Source organism: Podarcis tiliguerta (genome assembly GCF_965153285.1).
Source record: "Podarcis tiliguerta genome assembly, chromosome: 11".
Classification (NCBI taxonomy): domain Eukaryota; kingdom Metazoa; phylum Chordata; class Lepidosauria; order Squamata; family Lacertidae; genus Podarcis; species Podarcis tiliguerta.
This window is the reverse complement of record NC_139544.1, coordinates 38426702-38447216: the sequence shown is the minus strand read 5'-3', so window position 1 is coordinate 38447216 and position 20515 is coordinate 38426702. Positions and strand designations below refer to the sequence as shown.

Genomic DNA, 20515 nt, shown 5'->3' with positions numbered 1-20515 from the left:
AATAGAGACACAGCATTAAAGGTGATTAGAATTTAAAATACACCCTTCGCTGCCTGTCAGACCCAACAGTGGCGTAGCGTGGGTTGTCAGCACCCGGGGCAAGGAAAGTAATTTGCGCCCCCTAACTCGTGGATTTGCGCCCCCTAACCCTAACCCCCAGATGTTGCGCCCGATGCGGCCGGCACCCCCTGCACCCCCCACGCTACGCCACTGACTGCTGCCCAGATGACAGCCCCCCTCTCGGCCTCACTGATGAAGGTGTTCCAGGTGCCATCCAACCATGTTGGGGACTCCACTCGGTATTTGTGTAGTGTTTACTCCTGAGCCTTTTCTTCTCTCATAGAATCACAGAGCTGGAAGGGACCCAAGGGTCATCTAGCCCAACCCCCTCAATGCAGGAATCTCAGCTAAAGCATTCATGACAGGTGGCCAACCGACCTGTTTAAAAACCTCCAAGGAAGGAAACTCCACCACTGGGAGATCTCTCCCAAGGCAGCAGATGTTTAGGATAAGAGTTTTCTTTCTCCTAGGTGGGCTGCCTTTCCAGGTGCACAAGCTCTTCTGCCCAACCAGAGGCTACTCAGGAGCAAACCACATGGAAGTTAGGGTCAATGTGGGGGGTCGGTGCCCCCTGGGACTGGTATGGCAGGAGGGAGACAAGCGGTAGGGGGGCGCCAGAGCCAAAGAGACTCCGCAGAACCAACTCAAACTAGTTTTGCCCTTCTCCGCTGAGTTCTCCGAGGGGGAAGGAAGACGCGGGCCGGCAGGCTGTAGCCGGCCACCGGCGCCTGTCGAACCGGAGCCCCGATCGGTCCCGAGCATCGCGCCTCCTCCTGGACGGGCCCGCTCTCCTCCCGGCTTTGCTGCTCCACCTCCTCCTCCACCTCCTCCTCCCTGCTGCTGCTGCGCGGCTCTTTTCCCTCCCGCTTCCTCGAGGGGGGCCGGCCAAACGGAGACGACGATCCCTCACCCCAACCAAGCCTCGATTGCTTGTCCCTTCCCTCTGGACTTGCGCCCCCCCAAATGTTGCGCCCGGTGCGGCTCGCACCCCTGGCACCCCCCACGCTACGCCACTGAGACCCAATGAGCCTTGTACTAATCTTTCGATCACAAACTCAAGTCACTTGGGCTTTTTTTGCAAGCTGCTTGTTTGTAACTATTTCCAGAAGGGTAGCTGTATTAATGTCCTGGCCATCACTGATAGATGCAGGATTCAAACTCCCAACTCTGTTTCTGCCAAAGGTTTTAATGTGCATGTCAATATGATACGTAACTCAGGTTACAAAGCATTCAGATAACAGGTGTTGTGGCAGTCTTAGCTTAAGCTAATACATTGTCCAAACACTTCACACACACAAGTGATACACATACACACCTGTAAGTCTGGATTTTTCTTCATGCATCTGATGAGGTGGTCTGTAGCTCACGAAAACTTATGCCATAAGTCCCATTGTTGTTTGGACTCTTCTGCAGTAGAACTTTTACATTTTTGGGGGGTTGATATCACTAGCTTAGAAACTTGGAAAGGTGAGAATAGGATAAAGTGAAACTATTATATGTGCAATCATGCAAATAGGTCTCTCCCCCCTTAATGCTAGTAAAAATGTTCTCCTGGGTATAAATTAAGATGCATCCCATAATTACAGAACAACGAAAGAGACTAGGGGTGTAGATTAAGGTATTTCTAGTTGATTGTATTTTTTAAAAAGCAGCATGATTATACAGGGAGCTATGACATGTATACCTCACAAAACAGTGCAAGGAAAATTGAAGCCATTGATTTTAGTTGAACTTCCACTAAATATGGGTTGTGAGTGTGGCTCCTGTTACATTTGTCATTCAAAAAGTTCTTGTATTTCAATTAAAGCGTGAATTATACATATATCGAAAAGGAAAGGGGGTGTTTAAATTGGGGAACAAATTCTACCTGAGCTCAGATCTGCTGGGCTGAGCAGCTCAGGATTTAGAGTTGTCTGGTGCAGTCAACCAAGTCCTGGCTCAGCCTGGTTATGTTGGTGGAAGTTCATTATCCTGGTTTAAATTAAACCAGTATAATTTACACCAGTTTACTGTGCTCAAGATTGCTCTCTTAGGCTGCAGTCATAAACACATTTATTTAGAAGTAATGAACTCTGTAGCAATTACATCTAAGTAAACATGGATAAGTACAGCCAGTTGGACACCATTTGGAGGGGACTCATCCTCCCACTCTTGCTGTAATAGATTTAGCAACTGGATGAATATTTAACTTTGGGGTAAACAATTGATGAAGCTGCAGATGGAGTATAAATTCAAGGATGGCTTCATTGTGTAATCAGAACAACAATGAGTCCGGTAGCCCCTTAAAGACTAAATTCACAATTCTCTGCACACCTGGAAGTAAGTTCCACTGAACTCGATGAGGCTAGTTTCTCAGTTAAGATGTATAAAATTCATTTACAGGAGTGAAATTTTCATGGAGAAGACTCTACTTTGTCAGATCCAGCATAGTTTGTTGAATCCTAAAATAGTAAATATTTTAAACTGGTCATGTGGGGGGTGTATTGCCACATTTTCACATTCCCTGACTGCTTTTTAGCAACTGTATGGGCTTTTATTTTTAAAAAAAAACAACAACAACAAATAAATTGTCACATTGTCTGAATTTTGGTCTGATGCTTTAATCAAAATTAATCAGATTCTGGAAGTCTTTTATTCTGGCATTTCATGAGCAATTATAACGACAGACTTCACTGCCTTATAATAACTTCACTAGTAATGTACCTGTCAGAGGAAAACTCCATTAACTGTCAGAAGTCCAAATGAAGTGGCATCCCCTAATTTTAATAACATTTAATATTCAGACACTTGAGGGCTTTCATTAAAAGCCTTTTTTGTTCCATTCAGTAACAACCTCAGGAAATGACCTTCATGGAAATTTCCTTATTAGCAGAGTATGGAAGTCTTCCCCAACCACATGCCCTTCAGATGTAATTGGAAGACAGCTCCCATCAGCCCCAGCTAACATGGACAGTGGAAAGGGATGATGATGAGAATTGTAGTCCAAAAACACCTGAAGACCCATGATGATGATGGTGGTGGATCTTACCTGCACTGTCTCCATTGTCTCACTCTGTTCTTTCTACCTAACTGCTTGAGGCAAGACAGCAGTCTCCTAGCTAACTGTTATTCATTCAGTATTCCAGGAGTAGCCTCAGCACCAGGTCCTACATCAGAGCTCCACATGGGACCATGAATAATAATTGTAAGCGAACAAACCAAGACCCAACTTATGTCTCTATTACTTGTAGTGTGGGACTGGGAACAAGTTCTGAGTTGGTCCAGTCCTAAGCTGTACTGCTAAGGACCTCATAAAGGAACCAAGCAGACTGGGTGAACAAATGGCAGTTACTTCTCATGCTGTCCTAGAAGCTGGTGGTGCTGGACGGGAAGAAGCTACATAATTTGTGTGGCTCCTCTTTATAGACATTGCTGTGTATGGTGCAGCCAGAGAGCAACTTGCATGGCACAGTAGTAGTGTGGTTGCTTGTTATCCAGTTGCAATGAACACCTGTAGGGTTCTGACAAAATAATGCTAATGGGCTTGTTCCTGGTTAACATTCCTTTATGGTCAACGACCAAACCATGCCTTCTGTAAGGAGGTAACTGGTCCAGGATGTGTGGTGGATGTTTACTTGAACTACTTGATAGAGTGATGGTTTCATGATAATCCCTGGAATGTGAAAGCCACCAGTTAGGGCAAGGGAACTTATCAACCTCCCCCACCCTGCCCAGGTCTTACGGTGTGTGTTAGATAAACGTAATTTGAGGCAGTGGTGGAGAGACAGGCAAATCCACACCATACATTTAAAGTACATACAATGGATATTTAAAGCACAGGACTTCCACCACAGAATCCTGGAACTGTGGTTTGTTAAAGGTGGGAACTGTAGCTCTATCAGGGGAAAACAACCGTTTCCAAGAGTCTTTTGGAAAGGTCCTGTGCTTTAAATATGTGTTGGATGTGTTTTAAATGCATGGTATAGAGCAGAGAGAGGAAGCCATACCTGAGACCTTTGGAAGAGTTTTGGAAGCATCTTGGGGTGCAGGTTCCTCTTTCTGGGGATCTGAAGTGGGGCAGCAAGTCTTCTGCCTGCTGGAATGCTTATGCTGTTTGCTTCTACACATGCTCTTCTTGTACGTATATATATTTGCAGAAGAATTCCAAAAGTCTCCAGTGATATCTCATCCAAAGGGAAGCAAAACCTGAGTAATGCTGCCCCTAGAACTTTTCTACACTCAGAAAAATGAAGAGTGTGCAAAAATATGAATTGAGCCGTGGGTGATGACTTATAGGTGCAAGGGGAAAACAGTAGAGTTTGAAGACTTTTGTCTTTTACCAAAGACAGACTTTCTACCTATTATGTCTCAGGCAGGGATGGGGAATTTGTGGTTCTCCAGGTGCTGTTGGATTGCAACCCATATTATCCCTGAGTGACCAGTAGCCATGCCAGCTGGAAACCAACAACATAAGGAGGGTCGCAGGTTCCCTATCCCTAATCTATAATGAAAGAGCTGCAAACATCTGCTTGTCCATCGCCTCGAATGCCTATCTGAATAAAAACATATTAGACTGCTTCCAGAAAATGTCCAAGCCAAGGCTTTAGAAGACATCCAGAAGAACGTGGTTCTATTGGTTCTATTCTACTACTAATAATTCCTTTCTACACGTGTCATTTACCATCTGTGATAAATAGATGTGAGTATCATAGAAAGTAGATCAGGGCATGTGTCCAGTGATGGCTATTCTCTGCCTCCATGTCAGAGGTAGCAATGCTTCTGAATACCAGTTGCTGGAATCTGCAGGAGCAGAGACAGCTCTTGTTCTCAGGTCCAGCTTGCGAGTTTCCCATTGGCATCTGGTTGACCACTGTTGAGAACAGGATAGTGGACTAGATGGGCCATCGCTGGACCAGATACACACACACACACGACAAAAAGCTAGAGGATATTGGGGGGGGTTAAATATTATAGGGAAACTTCTTAATTATGAAAGCAGCTTAGCACTGGAATACAATGGGGGCCTCTCTTTATCTCAAAGATACATCCTCAACAACAACACACCATGAACTCAGTGGAATGAGACACCACAGTTGCAACTGTAAAATGAACTGCTTGCCTCAGACAAATAATGACTACATAAATTTTGTTCCAATTAAGCAGCATCTCATTTATCTTCAGCTTGTCCATATAAAAGACCTGTTCTGGTGCTGTGAATGGACAGCGCTGGGTAAATTGCTTCTTTTTCACAAAGTTTTTCTTCCTGGAAAATATCCTCCTTGCAAAAAAGGGGGTGGAAAGAACCCAAGGAAGGCATTTGGTCAACAATGCTCACCTCAATCTCTTTGTCCCCATTTCAAAGCGCTTCTTAGAAATACATTTCCTCCTTCCGCTCCCCCAACGTTCTTCCGTATTATTTGTTCACGCTGGTTAGCTCTTTTTATGAGGTTTGTGCTGCTTAGTGATTTCATAATTTAAAGGAAGGAAGAACTCCATAACGTTTGCTCTTTCCACAAAAATATTTGCAGTTAGGCAAGCTTTGTAAGGAGGAAACAGCATGTGAAATTTTAAATGCTATCAGTTTTTTGCAGCATGGGACACAATAATAAGGGACAGCTATATTGTCTGTCTCTGCAGAAGACCATAAAATTCAGATATAGGCACTTGCTTAATATTCTTGTTTCTAAAACATTCCTAAAGAAATTTGCAGTGTTCTGATTCAAACTGTTGTATATTCTGACTGGCACTGGCTCTCCAGAACTTCAGACAGGGGCCTCTCCCAGCTCAACACGGAGGTTTACGCAGAGTAGACCTATGGGAATGAATGGACATAACTAAGACATGTTTATTAATTTCAGTGAGTCTGGCGCTGTGGGTAAAACATCAGCGCCTAGGACTTGCCGATCAGGTGGTCAGCGGTTCGAATCCCCGCGGCGGGGTGCGCTCCTGTCGTTCGGTCCCAGCACCTGCCAACCTAGCAGTTCGAAAGCACCTCCGGGTGCAAGTAGATAAATAGGGACCGCTTACCAGCGGGAAGGTAAACGGCGTTCCGTGTGCTGCGCTGGCTCGCCAGATGCAGCTTGTCATGCTGGCCACGTGACCCGGAAGTGTCTGCGGACAGCGCTGGCTCCTGGCCTATAGAGTGAGATGAGCGCACAACCCTAGAGTCTGGCAAGACTGGCCCGAACGGGAAGGGTACCTTTACCTTTACCCTGAGTCTACCCTGAGTAAAGCTTAGTTTAATACCACCCATTGATTTTAGTGGGCCGTTAGTGACTAGTTTGTAACACAAACACCCCCAAAAAAGATATTGTGCATAATAGTATCATTTTAATTACAAAAATTCTACTAGAAATGGATAACTCCTGTCTTTGTGAAACCAGGGCAACAAATTCCTTATGTAATACACTGTAGCTATGTTTATATAAATCACCCCTTATTTGTTATTTTTATCCTGAAATCTTTTATAGACTTTTAAAAAGTTGGACCAGCCCTTCTATTTGCTTTCTTAGAATCTGCTGCCACAGTTATATCAATCGCTTCTCCAAACTTCCACTTAAACATACCTTGTCACGGGTCATTCCAGTTGAGGTTTAGGCCCAGTTTTGGCATGGGAACTACTGTAATTGCCCTGTGTGATGACCTCTGTCAAGAGAGAGATGGGGGAGTATGTCCCCTGATCTCTCAGTGGCTTTCAATACCATTGACCACCATATGCTTCTGGAGCAGCTGACCCAGTTGCGGGTAGGTGACATTACCCTGCAGCGGTTCAAGTCCTACCTGAATGGTTGTTTCCAGAGGGTGATTCTTGGCCCTGTCGAGTCTTCAGTGTGGGGTTCCACAGGGTTCAATTTTATCCCCATGCTGTTTAACATTCACGTGAATATTAAGTGGGATCATTCAGAATTTCAGAGTACGTGGTCAGCAATATGCTGACACACACAGCTCTACTTATTTATTTCTGCAGGCATGGCAGTGGATGTGCTAGATCACCTTTTCTTCTCATCTTTTAGTGGGCATCACGCTCACTCTTCAAACTTTGGTAATTCATGACTCTTTTACTCTTGATGATCAAGGTGGCCTGCGAGCGCTCCAATTGGAGAACAGCCTTTACCAAAGGTGTCATGGCCTTTGAAGATGCTCAAACTCAGAACAAAAAGGAGAAACGTGCTAAGAGGAAGGCACGCTTGGCAAACCCTCACCGTGATCAACTCCGGCACGGAAACCTATGTGGAAGGACTGGTGGATTCAGAATTGGCCTCCACAGTCACTTACAGACTCACTGTTAAAACTGTGTTTATGGAAGACAATCTTACTTGGCTACGAGTGATCGCCAAAGAAGAAGAAGCTTCTACTGAATGATTTGGTGCCTACATATTTGTAATATGGTTTGTGCCATGTAATAAACCAACATTTCTTTATTTCCCAGTGTGCACAACTTTTTCATGGGGCATAAGGATAAGAATAAACATGTTTCAATAACAGACACACATACTGACTCTAGCAAAAGACTCCAATCCTCTCAGAGTTGTGTGTTGAATACACATGAATGCTGGATATGCATGTGGGTTCAGAAGCACACTTGCAAATGCCATGAAATAAACTGAAGACCTTCTGCATGCAAAGCATTTTCTCTAGACTGAGCTACAGTCCCTCTCACTAAAAAGAATACAATATAGTTAGGAACTGTTGCAAAACTAAATTTCTAACAATATTATAATAATCATATAAACACACCAGAAGAAAGCAAAGCAAAACAAAACAAAACCTAAACTTACACACACAGAAATCATCAGTTTGCAAATGGCTATGGATACTATGACCTTAGGTATGCTTCCCACCTTACCTCAGTTCTCCATAAGGAAAATAGGACTTGTAAGGAAGAAAGAGATCAGGAGTACAAAGTGCTTCAAACATTCTTAGCTGCTGTACAGTTCTCTACAATGAATAGCTGGTAGCAAATCATTGTGGAGGTTCCATGAAGACTTAAGGATGCCTGCATGCTAGACTGATTCCAAATCCAACAAATAGAAGGCAAAACCACTTAAAAGAATTCATTTTTCTACTTGTTTTCTTATTAAAGGGGCTCCATGAGGATGTGCTTAGTTCCTCTCTGCTGGGCCTTTTCTGCCTGAGCTTGCTCCCTAGTGTTCTAACTGGACAAATATTCATCACTGGATAGTGATGGATATTTGGATTGGCATAAGAGAATAAAAGGTATCTTAATAAAACAAAATACTCTCCCCCAATAAAAATATCCAATTTATTTTCTCCTTTTATTGTTATCATCATTTTTATGTCACTTAAGGCTGCTGGGATGATCATCTTTTCCCTCAATATTCTTGAAGATAATGGAAAAGAAGGAGCTGGTCGAAACAGGAAGAGACCTGCTAGGGCGCATTGTAGTCCAGACACTCAGCAAGTTAGTTGATTTCTTTTGTGTGTATATTTACAGACCTAATCCCGACATTTCAGTCCCCTGGGCCGTGAAACCAGTCCACCCCCGCTTCCACTCAGTAATGTCTTCGCAATGTTTCCTTGCAAAGAGCATTTCATATCTGAACTGACGGCAGTGCAGAATTGCCTTATTGAAGCTACCAACAGACAGACTGAAACAATCATCTTACTGAGCATAATTTAATTGTCAATATTACTAATGCTCCCTTTTTTGGCCAAAGGGTGAAATTTGACCGGATGGTAATGGATGGCAGTGTCGTTTTCTGAAAGGAATGGCAACATTGCTGGAATGTGGGCAGCTGACTATGCACACTTCCACTGAAAGTAAACCCAGTTGAACACAGTGAGGTTTACTTCTGGGAAAACATGCATATATTTGCATTAATGAAGTAAAATGGTAGCTATCAATCCTCTGTGCATTGGCATTTCAGTGAAAAAAAATGTTTTTCATTTTAGTAACTAAAATCTGCATCTTAATAAGCAGGCATTTTTGAGGCTTTTGTCCTGCTCTTCTTCCAAGATTCTCAGGACAGTGTAACATTTTATTATTAATTATTATTATTAATTAGTTGGCTTAGATAGGGAAATATGCCCCATTTGTCAGAAGAGGTTTCTTCCAACCCCAAAACAGGACAGCTAACACAATGATAAAATACAATCAGTGGGGGGGGGGGGAGCTAACAAATTAACAATTACAAAAGCAGCATATAGAAATAGCATTTTTAAAAAAGATGCAGAAGGAGTAAAACACACCTCTTTACCCTGGCCTTTGATACCCTTTACATGCATCCCAATCTCCAAGCGGCTAGTGAGTCCAGAGGTGCCACCACTTATCCAAAGTTCCACTTCCTTAGAATGACGGTGATTGGAGACCCTGGTGTCCTTTGGGTTTGTGATTTTATTTACGCATATACACAGGCTGAGATTAAGATGGAAGGGCTCACAGAGTTAACATTCCAACAGATCTTGTTTCCCCATATGGTTGTCAGGGAGGCTCCCCAAAGCCAAAGTTTTGGTCTCAGCACAGAGAGCAAACTCAACCTCTATCGCTTTCCATCTTCAACCCCAGACTTGCATACTAGCCCCAGGTATTTTTTTCCTCCTTCTTACAAGATGACTTGGTCTCCAGCCAGGTGGGAGGGTGAAGGCTGATGCACTTATGTTGATGGCAATACATTTGTTCTTCATCCACATCTCCAGTCATGCAGTTGGGGATTTCTACAGATCTAACCAGGCCATTAGCTTAAAGAAAATGGTTTGACCAGTTCAGCAGTTTCTTCTACAACAAACTCACAAACTCCCATCCTGTAGATATAAAACTACAGGTTTTGTTAGAACCCACAGGCAACATCCAAACCACCCCCCGAATCCTATAACAGGATAATATACAGAGGAATTGGAGGAGGGAGAAATGATGACTTTTGCATGCATGTGTAATCTTATCATTGCCAAATGTTTGCCACAATTCACCTCACTTAGCAAATCTGGTTTGTTCCTTTTGAATCGTTGGAGTAGGAGCGTCTCTCATCCTGTTGGTTGTTCATCAAACTATAAAAGATGATAGCCTTGCATTATTTCCTCACAGATGCACACTTCTGTATTCATTTCTGTGGATTTTAAATCAATATGTTTCAAGACCACTGAATTCTGTGAAGGCTGGTATAAGCACTACTAGTGGAGCACAGATGAAAAAGAAGATTCTGTCACAGTATTTTCTTTTCTTTTCCCAATGCTATACTCAAAGATATAAGGATGTGATGCATAGGGATGTGATAAGTAGGGACCGGTGTAAGATCACCAACTTTTCTGTAAATTCCTTTGTTCATTCTCTTGGGATGCATTTGTTCAAGGGTTTTCTTCTCCCACTTTCCTCCTAGTTTCTAATATTCCAAAGGCCCCTGGCAGTTAGGCTGCTGCACTTATCATTGATGTAGGACTGTCTGCAGTTTTGGCTATTGTTAAACCTGGATCACCTTTCTCGCCGTAAGTAGGGTGTACCCCCAGGATAAACTACGCATTGTGGCAATCTACTTCCAATGCCAATCAGAACCACTGGGGAGGTGGGGTGATGATCATTAGGACAATGACACAAGAGAAAGTGTTGACACTGCCCATTCACTGTGGCCCTAATCCTGGTTCTCCTCAACAATAAGTCTCCATTTCCCTCTCCTCTCCCCACCTCATCCACAGAGGCACACACAACGTTTTAGCCACATGGTTTTTTCTTTGTCAGTAGGTTTGCCATTCCCTGTTGCTATGTCCCAGTAGCAATTAACAGGTGGCAATAACCCTACTCAGGCGTTCAGAGAAACCTTACAGGTATAACGTGTAGTGGGAATGAAAAGCCACATAAAGTCCCCTGTCCCTACCAACTTCACCCCAGACGTTCCTGCATTGAGTGGGGAGCTCTGAAGTGGGGTTCTAAGTGCATCTGGCTGAGCAGACTTAGAATCTTCCCCTGCAAAAGCAGCAGTCCTGATCACAGGTGGGATCCTAAAGAAGGATGAATGAATCTGTCAGTTATGTTATCATTCCATTTCTAATATTTCCATTCTCAGGTTCCATTTGTCCCTTTCAGAATCAGTTTGCAAACATATTTTTAAGTCTGCATGAAACTCCAAGCACATTTCTCCTAATGTACATATTTCTGCAAGTAATTTCCCCTAATATAATGCATTTTTTGTAGAGGGGAAATGTGGAGATATTTGCATTGTTGTTCTTCTTGTTGTTGTTAGAAATTATTTGGTTGGAGAACTGCATTGCAAAACTTGGAGAAATGTGAATTTTGAAGGACAGCTGTGTTTTGGTTCATGTATTGCCTAAGGAAGTGTGATTATGCAGGTTCACATTAGTTCACACTTTAAACAAATGTCTCCCCCATCACTGCACATGGAAAAATCCCCATTCAGACCTTACCCACTCAGGAAGGTCAGGATTGGCACTGGCAGGTATGGGGCAATTGTGCGCACCTCTCTGCCCCAATCACACTGTGTGCCCACGATATTCTTGGAATGTATGAACAAGACTAACGTTTACCTCTATCCTGTTAAAAGCATCATCTGCTGACTTCTGCTGATCAGCCTGCAGTTTGGAAGCACAGGAGTAGTGGCCATGTACTGTAATTTCATCAGCGGCCAACCCTCCAAGTCAGTGTGCATTAGGATATATGTCGATTATTCTACAACATTTGAATTGACATGTATTCATGCACTGTTGCCATATTTATTTATGGGAAATGGTATTGCAAGTGAAAATAATGATGGGTATCAGGTTATTTTTACACCAGTGTAGTGTATAGTGGGGTTTTAGAATGTACACATTCATATCCAAAGGTAAAATGCATGTGAGACCTTGGTTTTCAGTTTATGGGGTATTTGATTTAGAAGTGCACACAGTCAAGTGCTTGCATTTGCATCTTAATAGCCACTATCCCATTCAGAAGCACATTCATTCCTTCTCCTCTGTGGCAAAGTCATTTATTGTCATCTGAAGACATACCAATGAAATTGACTGTCAAGACCAGATTAGGAAAAGAAGGCGAACAGAGAAATCATAGCAATGCGTTGATAAAAATGTGAATGGTACTTCTAAAGAAATCATTTTTCTTTTCCCAGCTGTGCAACATTGTCCCACTTGAAATTTCTGCTGATGCATGAAAAGGTTTGGATCTAATGCTTAGTGAATTTACTCAACTCTGTTGTATTTTGCAATCTACTGGCCTAAGTCTGATAACAGGATTCAAGGTTGTTAGCTGACCCAAATCAACAGCCCTAACCTGTCCTGTTCTCTTGCCAACTGCCCTCCATGGTTTTTGCACATTTTGGGGGAATACAACTAGGGGTTTCATGGCACTGACAAATGAATTACAGTAGAAGCTTTTGGCGAACAGAGTCCATTTGCATCTGACAAAGTGGAATCCAGCCCCTAAAAGCTTATGCCCAATGTAGCCAATATTGTGTCCTCCAGAGGTTGCTGGAAAACAACTCTTACTGGCCCCAGTCAAGAGAGTTGAATTACTTTTTAGCGACTATCTTTAATTGCTTTTTAATGACCATCTTTCCTATGTTTTAACTTTTTCTATTTTATCTGCAAGCCACCTTGAGTCCCAGCTTGGGGAAAAGGTGGGAAATAAATATTAACAACAATAACAACAACCAATCATCAGGGATGATGGGAGCTTATTCCAACATCTGGAGGGCACCATGTTGGCTAGCCCTGGCTTACACCAAATCAAGTCATTAAGGTGCCTTAAATTATTTGCTACTTCTGTGCTGGCAGGCTGGCATGGCCGCCCCTTTGGAAATCTTGAGTAAATAGACAGAACAAGAGTTTAGGTGGTCCCTAAGATACGCTGGATCTGAGTTGTTCAGGGCTTTGTAAATTAATACGAGGACCTTGTTGGAGTGTTGTAGGCATTTTGTGCTAAGAGGAAATGCTGACTCAACATCATGTGATGAGTCAGCACCACGAGATGTGGGGAGTTGCCTAATTGGTCTATAGCCAGCTAGTAAAAAGAGGTATGTTTGACTTCTCCACACTGGCTTTTCCCCTGAATGCAACCCAACCTGTGTATGCTGGTTCCTGGATGTAAGAAGATGGCTTTATGATGATGCAAGACTGCAACTGGAATAAAGCCTGCTTAAATTACAGCTTAACGCCTGAGGGCTTCATGTGGGGCTTCCGTACATTGCAACAGACCTTGAATGTGGCTCAGTGGCAGATGGGCAGCCAGTGCAGATTATTAGACAAAGATGCCAGGTAGTGTTGGCCATGTGCCCCCATCAGCAGTCTGTCTGCTGCATTCTGCACCAGCTGGGGCTTCCATTGCATTGCAGGAATCCAGCCTCAAGGTCACCATCACAGTGGTCAGGCTATCCCTGTCCAGGGAACAGCTGTGGTGGGTGAACCAGACAGAGCTGGTAAAAGGCATTTCTAGCCACAGAGGATACTTGAGCCTCAAGTGATAAAGATGTTATACTTACAATCTATTATTAATACGAATTGAAAGCATGTTTGATTGAAAGATTTTCCTTAACAAGTTAAAGGCTTGCTTAAATAGCTATCATATCTGTTCTAACAGATTTATTTATTGCAAATATCCATACCCGCTCCTCAGTCAAAGGGCTTACAGCACAGCTAAAAGCACTGGATGATTTATGGCGCTCAGTCATTGAAAGAGAAAGCCCGAGAAGAACTTGGACAGGGATCTGGCGGTCTAGTTAGATCCCAGGAGATGGACACATAGATTTCAGTTAGCAACTCTATAGCCCTCTTCTTTAGAAGAAAAAACTTACAACCAGCAAGATTTCATGAACAGATACAGTGGACAGATATCACCACATGCCTATTAGAGAGCTGGGGCAACCATCTGAGTACCAGGGCTTCAGGGGGTTCCATGATGCCAGCAATCTTACTATTGCACCCTTCTGCAACCTGGTGTCCCAAAGATATTGTTGGACAAAAGCTCCCCAGGTTCCCAACCATAAGCCATGCTGGCTGGGGCTGATGGGAGTTGTAGTCCAATAACCTCTCGAGAGCACCAGGCTGGGGAAGGTTGCCTTACTCCGAAATTAAGGGATTTCCCACAAAGGTTCTTCCCTGCAATTGTTATTAAAAAGACTTCAAATAGAAGCCCTCAAATTCTTGAATATTAAAAGTTATTAAGGTGGAGAAAAATTCTGAAAGTTACCAATATGGGGAAGGCTATACTATGGTCTCAAGCCATTTATAAGCAACTCCATTCACTGTTGGCATTAAGACTCATTAATTCCATTACTAGTTCATTAAAAAAAATCACATTCATTTTATTATTCATTCACTGAGGTCACATTCAGTTTTGTACTTAAATTAACATTCATTCTTTTGTTCACCCTTTTCCTTTTCTTTATATTCACCACCTTTGGCAGCGACAGGCTGAGTCTGGCAGCTACTCCTCTTGGAGGTGTTGTGTAATTCTGGGAAAGATCAGCAACAATAAAAATGATCACCAGAGCAGACTGACATTTTTCATGTGCTGGCTTCTATATTCCCTCCCCTAACGTCTTAGAAAGACACAATGGCTAAGACATTCTGGGGAGAAAATGAGCAGCTTCTTAGAGACTTTCCAAACTCAACACCATCACCACAAAGTAAGACAAGACCTTACGACATCTGAATGGTACAAATGGGTATGAATGGTAGTCCCAAAGGGGAATTCCATTCATGCCAATTTGTTCCCTTCTGCATTTGTTTCAGAACTAACAAACATTTCATTGAATGGGCCCCATTTAGTTCATTTTCTTTTTCATGCTGTCTAAAACATCACAGTATTTCAACTTTGGCCAGCTGGCCTCTTGGCTGGTTGTGGAGGAGTGAGTTGCAACATTACAGAGGTGCCCATGGTTGCCAACTGCTGGGGTGAGGGCAAGTCACCTTGTAGTTGCTAAGCTACTACAAAGTATGTAGTTCTCCTTTTCTCACACAGATCAAGCAACCTAGCAGCCTGTTGATGCTAAAAAGCCAAAAGAGTGTAAGGTTTAGAGGTTAGCTCCACAGCAACCAAAGGCAATTTTCATTTCCTCAAGTCTCTAGAATTTATTTTTAATTCAGCTACAGAAAAGGGTCATCTCTAGTTTGAACATCATATGTACATATGTGAATAGCATAGCATTCAGATTGATCTCAGGGTGGGAGAGTACAAGATAAAAATATAATGAAAATATGAATTACAAATAAGTAAACAAGTCAGAAATATATAAAAAGGCCAAGCACCTTTCAGCTATGTCTTGCTCAGTGGTCTTAAATGCATAACAAGATTGCTGTTGAGGAAGATGTAGTCAAAATACATATTTTGCCTTTATATAATTAAAATAGTGTGTATATGTAGATATTTTTATTCATAATAAATTCCTGTATTAGTTATATTTTAACCTTAACTCTTGTTTTATGTATTTGATCATTGTTAAGGACTGTTTTAAGCTTGGTTGTTTCATTCACACAGAAAATATATGCCAAATTTAGGACCACTGGAACACACACACACACCAGACCTATGAGTAGCTAATTGCTTCTTTTGTTCTCCTTTTGGAAACATTATTTGTCTCATACTTCACGGCATTATCATTTATTTTCAACTTGGATCTGAAATGCAAGAGATTTGCATTGCTCGGCTCTGCTAAGAAAGAATGCATATTCCATAAATTGGTCATCTAAAGATTAAGAAAAGACATTACCCGTGCTTTGATATTTCTTTTCATTTATGTGTATTCCATGCTCTTCTGTCAGGAGGTTACATTCATTATCTTTTCCATAAGAGCCCTCTGAAACTTTGTTTCACTTCAATCAAAAACTACAAACCACAGATAGGAAACTTAATTATTACTGTACAGTACAAAGCTTATTGTGCTTGTACAGGCAGAAAGATGGTTACAAGATACTATATTAAGCTAACTCTTGCTTTCAAAAATATGATGGCTTGGAAATATATGCAAATATTATGGCTTGGACAAACTGATGCACGTTTAACTTGTGCACATTCAGCTTTATGTGCTTGCCAAAAAGATGGGGGGTGGAAAGGGGGTTGCCTTTTTTTATTTTTGCATTCCCACCCATTGAACCCAATATGTTTTGACTATACACAGTTTTGGCTTTAGGCCCCATCCCCAGAACTGCAACCCCAGCATAAGTTGAGAGTCGCCTATACCCATTATCTCCGAAACCTTTTGAGAAAGATTGACTTCGCACATGAAAAATGAAATGAAGCAGGCAAGCCAAAGCAGGGGAAACCAAAAGATAAAAAGTACTGATTTGAGTGATAGATCTAAAGAGAGTATTTCATCAAAACATATCAAATGGAACCAACTGGGAAATTAAAAGCAGAAAGGGAAGGAAGCACTTGGAAAGGAACCTCTTTGTGATGAGTTGGATCTGAACAGATGGCATGGCAACCCAGTACTTCATCACACCTTAGTCATTTTAGCAAAGGTGACATATATAATGACTTTTGTTCTCCCCTTGGACTTAACGTCAAGGGAACATTAGAAGTCCGTATTTATCAGTGTTTCTAGTAACAGAAGAGAATAACCCCCCCCCCCAAGAACTTCTTCTTCCAGCAGTTTGTCACATCCTTCCTTGTGTGACATAACATTTGTCAGATGAACTCAGCCTCTTATGCATTGTTCATAAAACATCCACACACCCTGTTGGCACCAGGGGTGAAGCTGACCATTGCAGATTCACTCCCCCTGATAAACACTTTGGGGGAGTAAGTTATGACCTCCTTTGTCCGCATGTCTGTTGGCCTTCTACCCCACAGCTGTGCATTTGGAATGGCTGCTTACCCTTCTTGGGGGGTAGGCAGTGGTTGTGGCCTGTTACAAGCTCCCCCTTTATTATTGGGTGGCAAAAGCCATTTCTCTACAGCCAGTTGTTGGATAGCCCTCCAAGCCTCAAATTTTGAACTGCCCAATCATAGGCAGGCTAGGGGGGGAGTCAGGAAGTCTTCACTCCAGTCCTCCAAAGGGGGACGTCTGTAAAAATATATAGTGCAGGGCTCCTCCAAGTGAGCAGGAACTCTGGACAATCAGAATACTCACCCCTCTGTACCGACATAGGCCTGCATAGGTTTTAGCACAACCTGGCTTCTAAAGCGTGGAAAAAAGAGTAAGATAGCAGTGATAAGAGCAGAATATTGAGTTTTTAGTTTATATATATATATATATATATATATATATACACACACACACACCGCTTACATACCAAAATGGCTTCTAAGCAATTTACACTTATAGAATAAATTATTAGATTCATACATAATCAAAATACACAATAAATCCATTCCATCAATGCATCAAAACATCCTTAATTAAAATGTACAATAAGACAAGCCAGTTAAAAATAGTAACATAACAGAAGTTCAAGTTAAGGGGAATGCTTGTCTAAACAGGTGTGTCTTAAACAAAGCCAATATCAATGGGACCACACACATTTCAGTCAGGGAGGGTATTCCACAACATTGGTACCACCAGTGAAAAAGGCCACCTCCAGTGTTCTACTTCGTATTGGGAGGCTCCATGGGTACAGGAGAGTCCCCATTTCAGTAGACAGTGATGGTGAGTTTAACCAGCCTACCCCTTTCTCCCCACACTACATATTAGTTTTACATGTTAATACACTGCCCGAAGAGGGCTAGAATGGAATATTACTCAAAAGTGGGTGATATTTGCCTCCAATGGTAATTTAGTCTGGTCTTGGTGCTTCTTGGAAGAAATAGGGATTCATCTCTTGCTATTTCTGGCCCCATCAGCTACAGCTGAACATTCATGGAACAGAATCTTGTACTCTGAAAGAAACCACTTCTGCCTGATACAGGAATAAACTAGTAAGTATATCAGTTGAGAGGTGTGCCTGGCAACTTCATTATACAGCTTTCGGCGAATACTGAAGACACACTTCTTTATCCTGGCCTTTGACAGCTGTGGTGTATATTTTTAGGACCTGCTTTATTTCTGTAATTTTAAATTGTTTTAAACTGTTTTTAATACTCTGTTTTATTTGTTGCAACCAGCCCATGACCTGGGGTGAAGAGCAGGTAATTGTAAGAAGAAGAAGATCAATGAAGTAACTATCAGATTGAATGTACTGCACTCAAGAAGTTAATGTGCAAAGGTATAGCAAGAAACCAAGATAGGATTAAGATTATTGCTAATTATTAGCAGTAGTAATACTGTTAATTTTCAAATTTTCACAATGGTGCTACATGGCTTGAGATTTGCCTAGGGTGATATTCCACAGTCCTTAACCCCTAGTCCCCCCCAAAAAAAATTCAAATACACCCCTCCATCCCATTTCAATTTCTGTGGGAAATCCAGCATGCAGTTGTACAGAACAGGCAGTTGTGTGGGAGAAGCTGTGTCAGTCTTGATTTATGTTGCAATGGCAGAATTGAAGGCAGATCAGGAACCTCAAGCATGTAACCTGGCAAACCTCCTTCTTCATTCTATGACTAATATGGAATTTCTGTTAAAACATCAGTGTGAGAAAACTTTGCCTTGTGAATAATGAATCTAAAGAGAATAAGCACCATAGCTAAAGTTGCAGAGATTTAACAGCACAAATAGAAATTATTACCAATTAGTATGATTATATTTTGCGCCGTGAATGCTGGGCATGAGAGTATAATGTCAATAATTACATTTTCCAGCATTTAAATAGCAGTTTAAAATGATCTACTGAGTCAATACTCTAGGTGAAACTAGAGAAAACCACTGGAATGGAACATGATGAGTTATAAATAAACCTATGGTTTGTGACTTTTTGCCTTAAGGCAAGTAAGATATGTATGAGTTAGAGCCAAGAAAAATGGAAGTTCCTTCAGGGCAAACAAGGATGGAGAATGGCTTTAGAGAGAAGAAATCTGTATTGACTTGTAAATAAACATTTAGGTGAATACACATTTTTTTCAGTGAAAGCGATTATAACTATTCTTGAGTGCACCATGTGCCCATTTATTGATTTGTGTGAGCACACTGAGTATCAAGATTTTCCCTGCAGGGGAAAATATAAGTCTCCCTAAAATAGATTTTCTGTTGGCTGCAACGTCTACATTCCATGCTCCCTCCCTTTCTAAGACATATATTTTCAAAGGGCAATAGTCACAGTGATTTTGGCTGCACCCTAATCACCAGTGGTGACAAATTTGTGGCCCTCCAGGTGTTGCTGGACTCAAAATCCTATCAAACCCAGCCAGCATGGCCAATGTTCAGGGATGATAGGAGGTGTAACCCAACCACATCTGGAGGGCTGCTAATTCCCCATCCCTACTATATATAATTTCCTGTGGAGTAAGTCTTGTTGAATTCAGTGGGGTTTACATAATTTCGCTGTTAAAGTGTTTTAATGTGGACTGGGTCTCCATAGTGTAGCACCCTGCTTGTGGTTAACGCTTAGCTGGAATGAAATATTCAACGCACCAATAGAGAAATTAAAATAATAATTTATTTGTCAGACAAATAAATGATAGGCACAGTGGTATATGGTTACCAAAGCTCTGCCCCCTCCAGCCCTGATGGCCAGCACTTATATTTCCTCAGCCCAGCCCCCTTGCTCCTCCTTTGGCTGCCTCTGTCCAATCAGCCTGGTTGAAATTCCTATTGGCTGTTTGCTAGAACCAATCATAAAAGATACACCCATTTCCTATTACCTTTTATGGGAGACAAAGAGCTATATTTCCTTCTATCCATAAATGGCAGACAAGTAGCCATATATCTTACATTTGCCTCGACAAGGCACCTTAATTACCAGATCACCTTTTGCCCCTGTTGCCCCTGCATTCCAAAACAAATGGCTAAAACAAATGGCTCATGGTAGTAGTAGTAGTAGTAGTAGTAGTAGTAGACTTTATTTGCGTAGCCGACAGGCCACAGCATCATGTGGCTCATGGTATTAAATAATATCTAAACAGAGATCTTGGGTTCACATTCTCACACACCATCAATGAAATAAGAATTAACATAAGAATGTAACATTTCTTACTTTCTAAATCCTTTGTAAAATTACATTAAGCCAACAAATCCCATACATAACATAGATAGCTTTTTAGAAGAAGAGGCCTTTGCAAAGTAAAAAAGGAACTCAGTAAAAACAGCTTCAAAAGAAGCCTCTTCAGTTTACACCCCCCCTTTCCCAGCCAGCTGCTTTTCCCATTAGCTCTTCCCAAAATTTATTGCCCTTTAACTCTCTCAGTATACCTTAAACCTTAGGAAAATATGGCTAGAGTCTGATGGGAGGCACATGGTATTATTTTCTGTTAAACAATAAATCTTACTATTTACCAACTCTTAATTAGTGTTTTTGCAGCTTGATTGTATTCTGTAATATATAGGGTCAGTGTAACATTTGCTCCCAGCCTGTAATTCCCTTTTACAACTTTGAGAAACTTGCCAAAGTACTTAGCCAGCTGGTTTCTGCCTGGCATGAAACATACAAACATTTGCAAATATATCTTCAAGCTCATTTTAAAATACAGGCCTTGATCAGATGC

General features: G+C 41.8%; 1 long non-coding RNA gene across 5 annotated transcripts in view; it reads right to left on the bottom strand.

The window, feature by feature from the left end:
- Positions 1-9802: 9802 nt before the first annotated feature.
- LOC310660108 overlaps positions 9803-20515 on the bottom strand; it is a 33964-nt gene continuing 23251 nt past the window's right edge. For 2 of the 5 annotated variants that reach the window (XR_014503193.1, XR_014503196.1), the window contains exons 3-5: positions 17070-17117; positions 15708-15823; positions 14284-14450 (exon numbers count right to left, since the gene is read on the bottom strand). This is a non-coding gene — a long non-coding RNA (uncharacterized lncRNA). Of the gene's footprint in view, positions 10045-14283; positions 14451-15524; positions 15616-15707; positions 15824-17069; positions 17118-20515 lie in introns of those variants that run through there. The other 3 variants (XR_014503194.1, XR_014503195.1, XR_014503197.1) reach the window with 3 other exon arrangements.